The sequence below is a fragment of the Chionomys nivalis genome, chromosome 6 (genome assembly GCF_950005125.1).
Source record: "Chionomys nivalis chromosome 6, mChiNiv1.1, whole genome shotgun sequence".
NCBI lineage: Eukaryota > Metazoa > Chordata > Mammalia > Rodentia > Cricetidae > Chionomys > Chionomys nivalis.
Window position 1 is genome coordinate 7,144,265 of NC_080091.1, and position 13,480 is coordinate 7,157,744.

The window sequence follows — 13,480 nt, forward strand, 5'->3', positions numbered from 1 at the left end:
ATAAATCAAGACCCTGGCATTAAAAGATAAGTTCTTCTAAAGTGAATAAAAATCAGTGACATATTTAATGAAAACTAACATCTCAAAATTTCCTTAAAGGTTGAAGAAACCAAGCCGGAAGGATTTGTTCCTGCAAATTATGACGACGGCATTGTGCCCCAACCTACAGCCGATAGTGAATTACCTACATTTCCAGGTACAAGTCACAGAGTTGACACTCTTTGGAATCTGAGAAGCTACACTTCACGACACCACAATGAATCACACACATTCTTTAGGACTTCCATTGGACATGCAAGGGGGAGACCACAGGCTGATGCTGAGCTTGTTCTTGGTAGCCACACTAGTGACACCATGGAACCTCTCCAACATTATTTTTTGACAGTTAATAAACATTTGGAATGTATTTGAAAATAATCACAACCATGAACTTTGTTACAATTAGGGTCCCTCTTGGTTCTCCACAATGATTATGCATATGCTCACAAGGGGTTCCCATTGTCGAGTCTTAAAACAACCATCTTTAAAAGAAAAACCTCAGCAAACTACCATTTAAGTTTTTTTAATGTTTCTTCACAAATGTTGAAAATACTAAAGTACAGACAATAATAATCATGATGTTGTGGCCAACATTATAAATATGGAATTCTAAATTTAAAACATTTTCTGGTTTTAAAAAATAAATATCGTCATCCATGCAGCTGTGCAGGTCTCCCAAGTAGGGCCGGTCTCTAAGTTCCTGACTGTTCTCACCTTTATCCGTTTACGCAGGCCCTCCAGGTCCTCCAGGTCCACCCCTTCTTCATTCCATCTGTTCCTTCAGTGGTCCAGGAGGACTCCAGGTGTAGTGGGAGCTGCGGGCTGCGTTCATGCCACCCTGCCCCTGGCCACCTGGCTAGCTCATGCCCCAAAATAACAACACACAAACTGTATTCTTTTAAACACTGCCTGGCCCATTATATCTAGCCCCTTCTAGGCTAATTCTCACGTATTAATTTAGCCAATTTCTAGTAATTTGTGTAGCACCCCAAGGTGCGCTTACCGGGAAGATTCTAGCCTACTTCCATCATGGGTCAGAGCTTCATGGCATCTGCTCTGAGAGGAGCTGCCCTGCATCTGAGTTCACTTCCTCTTCCTCCCAGCTTTCTGTTCTGTTTACTCCACCCACCTATGTTCAAACCCATGAGGGCCAGGCAGTTTATTTATTAATTAATCAATGACCTTCCTCCATCACCCAGGACCACGTCATATTCCTCCACCAAAACGATCTCGGTCCAAGATACTGACAACTCTGAAGCCATTTTTGTCTTCACCTTTGCCACCTGGGAACATTTCTCCAGCACCACCACGGTCCATAAGTCCGCCTGATCCTCGCTGCATGCCACCAGGGCAGCCTCACCAGGTGAAAACAGAGAGCCACCTTATGAAGGTTATTCTCAGCCCACGCCCCCCAACACACACACACACACAGACACCCACACATAAAGCTGAGCAGGTCCACTTTTAAGATTCTCAAACTCGGGGCTTTGAATCACACAGAAAGGAAGCAAAAATTACACGATATCAGTGGTTACTGTTATAAAATTTCCCGGAGCAAAGAATTATTTGAGGACTATAAGTCAAGTCCTGGCATTAAAAGATAAGTTCTTCTAAAGTGAATAATAATCAGTGACATATTTAATGAAAACTAACATCTCAAAATTTCCTTAAGGTTGAAGAAACCAAGCCGGAAGGATTTCTTCCTGCAAATTATGACGACGGCATTGTGCCCCAACCTACCGGTGACACTGAATTACCTACATTTCCAGGTACAAGTCACAGTGTTGACACTCTTTGGAATCTTAGAAACTACACTTCACGACACCACAATGAATCACACACTTTCTTTAGGACTTACACTGGGCGTTAAGGGGAAGAAGACATGCTGATTCTGAACTTGCTCCTGGTAGCCACACTGGTGAAATCATTGACCCTCTGCAACATCATTTTTTGTCAGTTAATAAGCATTTGAAATGTTTTTGAAGACAATCACAACCATGAACTTTGTTACAATTAGGGGCCCTCTTGGTTTTCCACAATGATACTGAGTTTGCTCATAAGAGTTCCCATTGTTAAGGTAAAAGAAAGATCCTTAAAAGAACAAAAAATCTCAGCAAACTACCATTTAACTTGTTTTAATATTTCTTCACAAATGGTGTAAACACTATAGTACAGACAGTAATGATCATGATGTTGTGGCCAACATTATAAATATGGAATTCAAAATTAAAACATTTTCTTGTTTTAAAAAATGAATCTGGTCATCCATGCAACTCTGCAGGTCTTTAGTAGGGCTGGTCTCTAAGTTCCTGACCGTGCTTGCCTTTATCCATTACGTTGGTCTTCCATGTTCTCCATGTCTACCTCTTCTTCATTCCATCTGTTCCATTAATGATCCAGGAGGACCCCCAGGAACATGTCGTATTTCTCCACCACGTTCATCTCAGTCCAAGCTATGGACACCTCAGAAGTCACGTTTCTCTCCACCTCTGCTACCCCTAACATTTCTCCAGGACCACCACAATCCAATAGTCCAACTCTTCTTCCCTGCATGCCACCACTGCCACCTTGGCAACGATCACATCCAGGAGGTTGGAAGGGTTGAGGGAGGAAGCCCTAAGGTTTGGGTTCTTACACTGGTTGCATTCTGTTCTCCAGGTCAAGTTCTGGGTTCCACAGCCCTGCATGGGATACTGCCAATCTCCGGCTTAGTGCTGGACATTTCCTCCTCCGGAGGGGGTCCCTCAGGAGCCCCACGGTTTTTATGGTGGGGAAGCCCCCTTGTCTCCTCCAATGCCTCCCATGTGACCAATGGGTCCATTGGGACCTCTTGGGCTATTATGACCTCCACGGAATGGTGGTGGCATCCCTCTGCCCTCACGAGGTGGCATGCCACTCCACATGCTATTCTTTGGAGGCTTCTTTCGGGCAAGAGAAGCTTTAAGTTTGCTTCCTTGAAAATCTTTTCCATCAAACCATTCCACAGCAATCTTGGCAGTTGGCAGATCTTCCTAGGCCACTGTGGCGTCACCTTTAGGCTTTCCTCTCTCCTTATCCAAATAGATGTGGATCATGCGTTGCCCAGTTCTCTTGTTCATCTTCACAACCCCACACTGCTTACAGAAGTCTGCCAGACCATCCAGACTCACATTGTCATTTAAACCTTGCACATAAATTGCACTGTTGTCAGAATCTTCATCAGGATCTATAGGAAGGCCTAGATCAGGACCTGGTCCTTCATCCATGGGTCCACCGGGCTTACTGATGCCACCTCGCTCTCTAGAGCCCATTCCACCGAGTCTTCCTCCCCGCCCACCTCTGCTCATGCCTCCATGATTAAATCCCCTCCTTCTCCTCTCCCAGTTGTAAGGGCCACTCATGCTCTGGTTTTCTCCTGGTCCGGAAAATCCTCCAGACTCCTGCCCCTGACACCATGTGGTGTGGTCCTGTCGGAATGAACTCTGCTCCCCGTAGCTGCTGCTCTGTTGGCTATATTGATTTGGAGCCTGGCTATAGGAAACAGTCTGAGGGGGTTAACTAGTGGGAGGCTGCTGCCCATATAGCTGCTTTGTTGACCCATAGCTACTCTGCTGTCCATAGTTGCTAGGTTGCCCACAGATGTTCTGCTGAGAGTAACTGCTCTGATCGTAACTAGTTGGCTGTGAAGAGGAAGATAGGATGTGTAGGAGGATAGGGTGGAGGTGCAGTGACTGGCTGCATGGGGTAGCTCCCAGGTACCTGGGGCTATCTGTAATTTCTCTGTCCATACCCTAGGCTGGGCTGTTTATAACCCCCTGTGCTAGATTGAGGTTCACTAGTCTCAGTGGGCAGTTACCATCCTGTGGTCTTGCAGGTGCAGCGGCTGCTGGCTGCTGGCCATAGGCTGGGTAGGCAGGCTGGGTGCCATATGGAGACTGAGCTGCACAAGAGGCTTGGGTTGTGGTGACTGGACCAGTGGTGGTGTCATAAGCACCAGTGGCACATCCTTGTACAGGCTGGCTGTATGCCTGGGGGCAGTTGGAGTGGTATCACCAGTGGGAGGCTGTCCAGAAGAAGTTGCATATGCAGTCTGCCTGTAGGTGGCAGTGCTCTGAGCCTGGGTAGAGCTGACATCAGTAGGCTGTCCATAGGTTCCATAGCTTTGTTTCCCATATGCCTGGTTGTTCTGTGCATATCGTTGAGTTGGCTGGGCTGTGTAAACACTGTAGCCCTGCTGGGCTGCAGCTTGGCTGTAGGTACTGTAATCTGTGAATGCCATTTTCTCCTCCTTCTTCCTCGTTCTCTCCCCCCTCAGCAACATTCTGACCCTGTTCTTGAAACTTGCTTAGAAGAGAACACAAGTGTGGTAGCTTCACTACTGATCAGGAATCTGCTCTTGTTCATGTTCCAGGTGACGCTTTCGACCCTCAGAGTGCTAATGAGTATTTCAGTGCTACCAGTCCAGCTGAATACACCCACTATGCAACTCACTCCAAGTTTCTGCCCCTTTGGGAAGCAACCATGGCACTGCTCATGATAACAACAGGAATATGGTTTCTGAAATTTGTGTCAACAGTGATGATGTGGGTATTCAACCTAATTTAACACGTGACATGCATTAAAATGAGTTTAACAAGGTAAGTTAGACCACAGCAGTGGTTTAAAATAGATGCTGATTTATGCACTAGAAATCCATTTCTCTTTGGCTCCAATACATATCATAAATAAATTTTGTGCTATATTTAGGACTCTTTTAGTCATTACCTAAAACTAGAAAAAATGCTTATCTTTTCCAATCATATTGAAAATACATCTAACATGGAACTTGTGTTGTCTGAATGGCTAATCAGAGAAATGTAACTGTTAGATATTATTTCTATTTTTCTCTGTCCATACCCTGTGACTTATGTGGATAGCATCATTTTGGAAATAACCATCCCCAAAGAACCAACATGTGATAATAAAGCCAATGAAATAAGACTCCACATTGTCACCACTTCTCAACTACAATGACATTCATTGTGACATGACACTACATAAGATTCTACTGGTGATGCCTCTGTTACTGCTCATCCTGTCGCTGCCACCAATGATGTTCTTGATACTACTGATAATTCTTGCTTTTCTTTCTAGTTGCTGCTGAAGCCTATGAGGAGCTACTACTGACAACAATGACAATTTCTGGAATATTTAAGAAAATTTATAAAGTTTAATGTTAAATATCTCTTGACACCATATATATTGATTTCAGTATATATGGTTATAATAGTATTTTCATTAAAATATATTATAAAAATATTTTAAACTGTTTCCTGGTATTGTACAAACTGTTGAGATAATGTCTTGGTGACATGTTTAAGGAGAAAGCTTCAATAATACCTATCAGAGATAGAACAGATATTTTCTCTACGGTGTCCTCAGAATCTGAGATTCTTTCTTCTATCTCTCGTATTCTATTGATTATGCTTATTTCTGTAGTCTCTGCTCGTTGACCTAGATTTTCCATATCCAGCTGGTCCTCAGTTTGTGTTTTCTTCCTTGCTTCCATTTCAGTTTTCAATCCTTGAACTGTTTCCATTACCTGTTTGATCATTTTTTCTTGGTTTCCCAGGGTATCATTTACGTATTTACTCATTTCTTCAAACTTTTTGTTATACTTCTCATCCATTTCTATAAGGGCATTTTTTACATGTTGTTTAAGGGACTCCATTGTTTTCATAAAGTCAGTTTTTCCCACTTCTTCTGTGTTAGGGTGTTCAAGTCCTTCTGTTGTAAGATCCTTGGGTTCTAGTGTTTTCATGTTGTTTTTCAGATTGTTGGATGAATTCTTGCCTTGGCGCCTACCCATCTCCTCCTATCAATGCTATCTAATGGGTCTTTTAAAGCAGGATCAGGTTTCCCTGTTGGCCAGGGCCCCCACTTACAAGATGCCTTCGCTCCTTTGCCTGGTTCCCGCCGTGGGCCAAGATCCCTCTCACCCCTCAGAAGGGTCTTCAGAAACAGGACCAGGCTCCCCGTCCTCCAGGGACCACGCCAACAAAAGGCCTACCACTCTGTAGGCCAGCCACCAAAACAGAGAAACTCCCACTGCCCTCTGTCCCGAGCTCCCGACCCAGAGCCCAAACAGGCTAAACTGGGTGATCTTGCGGCCCCATGGAAGGGAGGGAGAGTGAAGGGGGCCCCTGGGCACAAGCTGGGATGGGCCAGGGAGAGAGAGGTCATAGCAGAGGAGGAGCAGCCCCAGCAGAGGGGACCAGCCCTCACAGACTAACCGGAGGGTCAAGGGGGTTGGGGAATGCCCCTGCTTTGTTTCCTGTGACCAGCCGGGGGCCAAGAACACTCTCCCCACCCAGGAGGGTCTTCAGGGACAGACCAGTGGACCTCGGCAATAAAAGGCCTCCCACTCTGCAGGTTAGGCCCCAAGAAACCTACTTGATTTAATTGTAGTGGGGCGATCTGCTCTCAGTGTGGGCTTCACTGTTTCATGCTTGGACTATCCCACATCCGCTGCATCTGCACGCCGGGTCTCCCCTGCGTGCATCTGCACTCTGGTCTCCGCCGAGTGCATCTGCACGCTGGGTCTCTGCCACCTGCATCTGCCCGCCTGGTCTCTGCCCGGCGCGTGCCATAAAAATATTTTAAACTGTTTCTTGGTATTGTACAAACTGTTGAGATAATGTCTTGGTGACATGTTTAAGGAGAAAGCTTCAATAGTACCTATCAGAGATAGAACAGATAGTGGCATATCAAATCAGACAGAGCAGGAATAGATGTTGGCTGAACACCTGACTATGAAAGAAGCAAAAGCAGAGAGGCAGAGGGAGAGAGACAGAGGAGGAGACACAGAGAGAGGGAGAGGAACATAGAGACAGGAGGAGACAGAGAGATAGGCTTAGAAAGAGAATGAGAAGCTGGTGTAGGGATGCTTCTGAACTAGAGGAAGGTTAGGGGAGGGCAGGAGGGTAGAAGATATAGAACACTAGCATGGGCTTTGGACTGTACAGCAGATATTTGTGCTACTGAAGGAGCCTGGAGGCCAGTCTGTACCTTATTATGGTAATAGACACCGCAGGCAGCCAATATTCCCTACTTCCAGTGATAAGAGAAATGACAACTTTGGGTAGAGGAAATAGCCTCACAAGTTTTTAAGGAATGTTTGCTTTTATCTATCCTCCAAAATCCTCCAAAGTCCAGGTTGAGCCCATTTCTGGGTATATGAGCCTGCCATTACAGTGTTGGGAACTGGAGTTCAATAATAGGCGTCAATAAATTTTAGTGGATTTTCTAAGTCACAGACCAGCCTTGTTGAGGTTTCCATACTCAACTCTAACATAAGTAAAAAACACCACCCAAACTACTCTATTGGCCTTAACATCCAAAGAGTTAAAGTGTGGCTGCTTACCTGAATTTCCTTTTTCTGTAATTTTTATGGCATCCCATCCCCCAGCACAAATTAAGTGAGAAAAGTCCCTCACTGAGGATGGGGCCTTACGAGCTCCTTCCTGTGTGTGATGATCATTGTGTCCTTGACACCATTTCACGGAAACCATCTACAACCTCTGCCTCTCTCTTCCAGAGTAGTCCCTGAGGAGCCTTGTAGGGTGTTGTGGTTCAGATGTCCTGCTGAGGTCTGAGAACTGCACAGTTATGCATTCTCTAAACTTTGGCCAGGTGTGAGTCTATGCATTCACCAGAGCCCATTGACTAAAGACGCCTCTGTCATTAGGGATCACAGTTGCTCAAATGTATAGGTGTCAGCGAGAGTACTTAGGAGGCAGCTTGATTCTATGTAAGTTTAACAAAACAACAACAGAGGGACTAGTGTGTGGATTCAACACATCAGTGATAAACTCAGGGTCACCAATACTTCATCAGTGTGGCATTAAGGAAAGAAATAAAAGCACTTCCACTGGGATTCATTTCCAGATTTGAATTTTCTACATGTTCCCTGTCTTCCCTTCTCTGTTGCATGAATCTAAATCTGTGCCTTCCTGAAGAAGTCTGTCTGTCCCTGTGCCTGTTTTCATGTCTGTGTCTGTGCCTATGTCTGTCTGTCCCTACATCTGTCTCTGTGTGTAAACGTATATCTGCCCCTTTTGTTGCTCACCCTTTTATTGAATTTCCCCATAAGAATCATCTGGGGAAGGATTGGGGTACTTTACAGAATAATTTGTGGAGTCTTACAAGGGATGAAGGTAATAACTGCAACTGATCCCAACTCACCCAGACAACAAAAAAAATCACAAACACTATGTTTGCCCAGTAATGCTGTTGTGTTCAACTGATTTGGTGACTATTCATTTAAGAGTGTTTTTAACCTCTATATTTGCTGTTTTATACAAATGATACATATTTGTTCTGGTTCTAGGGGTACAGACGAAAATAATTTAAGATTACAGTTAAGTCTTAGTTTAGTTAGTAAAAGGTGGCTATGTCAGAAGACCAAGGAAAGTAGTGGTCATTGTTACATTGTTTTCTCAAAAATGGGTTAACAATCAGTTTGAGTACACAGTAAGATAGCAGCCTTATATCTTAAATGACCTCAAAGCATGTTATGAACTCTGGCTGTGATGTCCAGCAAAGGTTCCAGTCTCTAGAATCAGAGAGATTTCCATATTACATCACCATGGCCTCAGTCATTGGGCTCTGAACCAGGTTTACAGAACCAGCCAAGAGTTCCCTACTGTGTGGTAGACCTAAAATCAAATCACAAACTTTATTGTTCCTATAAGATTCAACACACTATGGTCATTGTTGGACTCCTTGATTAATGATTTTCCTTCTATTACTTTCTGTAAGGCTGGATTTGTGGCTACGTATTGTTTAAATTTGTTTTTATCCTGGAAAATTTTGTTTTCTCCATTTATAGTGAACGAGAGCTTGGCTGGGTATAGTAGTCTGGGCTTGCATCCATGGTCTCGTAGTTTCTGCAGTACATCTATCCAGGACCTTCTGGCTTTCATGGTTTCCATAGAGAAGTCAGGTGTAAGTCTGATAGGTTTACCTTTATAAGTAACTTGGCCTTTTTCCTTTGCTGCTCTTAGTATTCTTTCTTTATTCTGTATGCTTTGTGTTTTGATTATTATATGGCGAGAGGATGTTTTTTTTTGATCCAGCCTATTCGGTGTTCTGTATGCTTCTTGAACCTTCATAGGTATATCTTTCTTTAGGTTGGGAAAGTTTTCTTCTATAATTTTATTAAATATATTTTCTGGACCGTTGAGCTGCGCTTCTTCTCCTTCTTCTATTCCTATTATTCTTAGGTTTGGTCTTTTTATTGTGTCCCATATTTCCTGAATGTTTTGTGATGAGAATTTGTTGGCCTTGCTGTTTTCTTTGATCAGCGTGTTTATTTTCTCTATGGTATCTTCAGAATCTGAGATTCTTTCTTCTATCTCTTGTATTCTGTTGGTTATGCTTGCTTCTGTAGTCTCTATTCGTTTACCTAGATTTTCCCTGTCCAGCTGGCCTTCTGTTTGTGTTTTCTTCTTTGCCTCCATTTTAGTTTGTAAGTCTTGAACTGTTTCCATTATCTGTTTGATTGTTTTTCCTTGGTTTCCTAGGGTATCATTCACTGATTTACTCAGTTCTTCAAACTTTCTGTTATACTTCTCATCCATTTCTATAAGGGCATTTTTTACATGCTGTTTAAGGGCGTCAATCACTTTCATAAAGTCAATTTTATCTACTTCTTCATGATTAAGGTGTTCATGTCCTCCTGTTGTGAGGTCGCTGGGTTCTGGTGGTTTCATATAGTTTTTCAGATTGTTGGGTGAATTCTTGCATTGGCGCCTGCCCATCTCTTTCTCCGAATGCTCCCCTATGGATCTTCTTTTACCGGATCAGGTCTCCTTGCCTACTGATGTACCTTCCCAGTGATGGCACCCTGCAGTGATAGCTCTCCTGGTGCTCCAGTGATGTCTCTCCTGGTACCAATATCAGATCTCCGTGCCCAAAGATGGCTCTCCTGGTACCCAGATTAGCTCTCCCACTGATGGCTCTCCTGGTGCCAAGATCAGATCTCTGTGCAGGTTGGGTAGTTCATAAACAAAGCCCCTACCTTGCTTGGTGCAGGCAGGCCAGTGAACCAAAGGAAGTCTCGCCTGCCTACTTGGCCTGAGGATTTGCCCCCAGCGCCAGACAGACTGAGCTGGATGGTGTTATGTGCCCAAAGAGGAAAGGGGGCAGAAGGAAGAAGGGTTCTGGATGCAAGCTGGGTGGGACAAGAAGAGAGAGGCAGTATGCAGGGTGTAGAGCCCCTGCAGGGAGCCCAGGGAGTATAGGGTGGGGGATGAGGAACTTCAGAGTTCCCTGTCCAGGGCTGCTTCCGCCGCCGCTGGTCACAAACTCACCGGGCTGCTGTCTCTCCTGGTGCCTAGATCAGATCTCCCTGCAGGTTGGGTAGTTTGTAAACAAAGCCCTTACCTTCTTGTTTTAGGCAGGCCAGTGAGACAAAGGAAGTCTCACCTGCATACTTGCCCTGAGGATTTGCCCCCAGCGCCAGACAGACTGAGCTGGATGGTGTTATGTGCCCAAAGAGGAAAGAGGGCTGAAGGAAGAAGGGTTCTAGATGCAAGCTGGGTGGGACAAGAAGAGAGAGGCAGTATGCAGGGTGTAGAGCCCCTGCAGGGAGCCCATTTCCCTCCCCCTCCTACATATTGCCCCATCCCCCACTTCCCTCCCCCTATCCCCACTCCACTTCTCCTCCCCCTAGTCCACTCCCCCTCCCTCTCGATACTGAAGAGCAGTCCAAATTCCCTGCTCTACAGGAAGACCAAGGTCCTCCCACTTCTATCTAGGTCCAGGAAGGTGAGCATCCAAACAGGCTACGCTCCCACAAAGCCAGTTCATGTATTAGGATCGAAACCTAGTGCCATTTCCTTGGCTTCTCATCAGCCTTCATTGTCCGCCTTGTTCAGAGAGTCCAGTTTCAACCCATGCTTATTCAGTCCCAGTCCAGCTGGCCTTGGAGAGCTCCCAATAGATCAGTTCCACTGTCTCTGTGGGTGGGTGCACGCCTCGTGGTCCTGATTTCCTTGCTCATGTTCTCCCTCCTTCTGCTCCTCATTTGGACCTTAAGAGCTCAGACCGTTGATCCAAATTGGGTCTCTGCCTCTCTCTCGATCCATCGCCAGGTGAAAGTTCCTGTGTCATTCTCCTTGGCCTCTCGTCAGCTCTCATTGTCCACCACATTCAGAGAGTCCGGTTTTGTCCCAAGTTTTTTTCAGTAGCAGTCCAGCTGGCCTTGGTGAGCTCCCAATAGATCGGCCCCCCTGTCTCAGTGGTTGGGTGCACCCCTCATGGTCCTGACTTCCTTGTTCATGTTCTCTCTCCATCTGCTCCTCATTATAACCTTGGGAGCTCAGTCCGGTGCTCCAGTGTGGGTCTCTGTCTCTATCTCCATCCATCGCTAGATGAAGGTTCTATGGCGATATGCAAGATATTCATCAGTATGATTATAGGATAGGTTCATTTCAGGTTCCCTATCCTCAGGTGCCCCAATGAACTAACTGGGGACATTGCCCTGGGCATCTGGTAGCCATTCCAGGTTCAAGTCTCCTGCCAACCCTTAGGTGGCTCCCTTAACTAAGGTATGAGTTTCCCTGCTCCCCAATCCAACCTTCCTTTAACCCCAATCACCCCGATTCCCCCAGATCCCCTCATCCTCTCCTTCACACTTTTCTCTCCCCATAACTCCTCATCCCCATCCCACCCCACCCCCCAAGATTCCAATTTTTTGCCCATCAATCTTGTCTATTTCCCATAGCTGGGTGGATATCTATATGTTTTTCCTTGGGTTTACCCTCTTGTTTAGCTTCTTTAGGATCACAAATTATAGACTCAGAGGCCCCTATCCATGGCTAGAAACCAATTATGAGTGAGTACATCCCATGATCTTCTTTTTGGGTCTGGGTTACCTCACTCAGGATCGTATTTTCTATTTCCATCCATTTGCATGCAAAATTCGAGAAGTCATTGTTTTTTACCGCAGAGTAGTACTCTAATGTATATATATTCCACACTTTCTTCATCCATTCTTCTATTGAAGGGCATCTAGGTTGCTTCCAGGTTCTGGCTATTACAAATAATGCTGCTATGAACATAGTTGGACAAATGCTTTTGTCATATGATAGGGCATCTCTTGGGTATATTCCCAAGAGTGCTATTGCTGGGTCCAGGGGTAGGTTGATCCCAATTTTTCTGAGAAACCGCCACACTGATTTCCAAAGTGGTTGCACAAGTTTGCAGTCCCACCAGCAATGGATGAGGGTACCCCTTTCTCCACAACCTCTCCAGCAAAGGCTATCCTTGGTGTTTTTGATTTTAGCCATTCTGACAGGTGTAAGATGATATCTCAAAGTTGTTTTGATTTGCATTTCTCTGATCGCTAAGGAGGTTGAGCATGACCTTAAGTATCTTTTGGCCATTTTAACTTCTTCTGGTGAGAATTCTCTGTTCAGTTCAGTGCCCCATTTTTTAATTGGGTTAATTATCCTTTTAAAGTCTAGTTTCTTGAGTTCTTTATAAATTTTGGAGATCAGACCTTTGTCTGTAGCGGGGTTGGTGAAGATCTTCTCCCAGTCAGTAGGCTGCCTTTTTGTCTTAATGACAGTGTCCTTTGCTTTACAGAAGCTTCTCAGTTTCAGGAGGTCCCATTTATTCAATGTTGCCCTTAATGTCTGTGCTGCTGGGGTTATACATAGGAAGCGATCTCCTGTGCCCATATGTTGTAGGGTACTTCCCATTTTCTCTTCTATCAGGTTCAGTGTGTTCAGATTGATATTGAGGTCTTTGATCCATTTGGACTTGAGTTTTGTGCATGGTGATAGATATGGATCTATTTTCATTCTTCTACAGGTTGACATCCAATTGTGCCAGCACCATTTGTGGAAGATGCTTTCTTTCTTCCGTTGTATACTTTTAGCTCCTTTATCGAAAATTAGTTGTTCATAGGTTTGTGGGTTAAAATCCGGGTCTTCTATACAATTCCATTTGTCGACTGCTCTGTTTTTATGCCAGTACCACGCTGTTTTCATTACTGTAGCTCTGTAATAGAGTTTGAAGTCAGGGATGGTAATGCCTCCAGAAGTTCCTTTATTATATAAGATTGTTTTGGCTATCCTGGGTTTTTTGTTTCTCCATATAAAGTTGATTATTGTCCTTTCAAGATCTGTGAAAAATTTTGATGGGATTTTAATGGAGATTGCATTGAATCTATAAATTGCCCTTGGTAGAATTGCCATTTTTACTATTTTGATCCTCCCAATCCAGGAGCAAGGGAGATCCTTCCATTTTCTGGTATCCTCTTCAATTTCTTTCTTCAATGCCTTAAAGTTCTTGTCCTTGAACCTCCCACAGGGCAGAGAAACCTGCTTGCTCTTTGGGCTGAGGAGGGAGGAAGACTTGATTGGGGGAGGGGGAGGGAATGGTAGGTGGTGTCGGGGAAGAGGCAGAAATCTTT

At 44.7% G+C, this 13,480-nt stretch overlaps 1 pseudogene; it reads right to left on the reverse strand.

Annotated features, from left to right (window-relative positions):
• Window positions 1-724: 724 nt before the first annotated feature.
• Window positions 725-4,297, reverse strand: LOC130876061 (RNA-binding protein EWS-like; annotated as a pseudogene).
• Window positions 4,298-13,480: the final 9,183 nt, after the last annotated feature.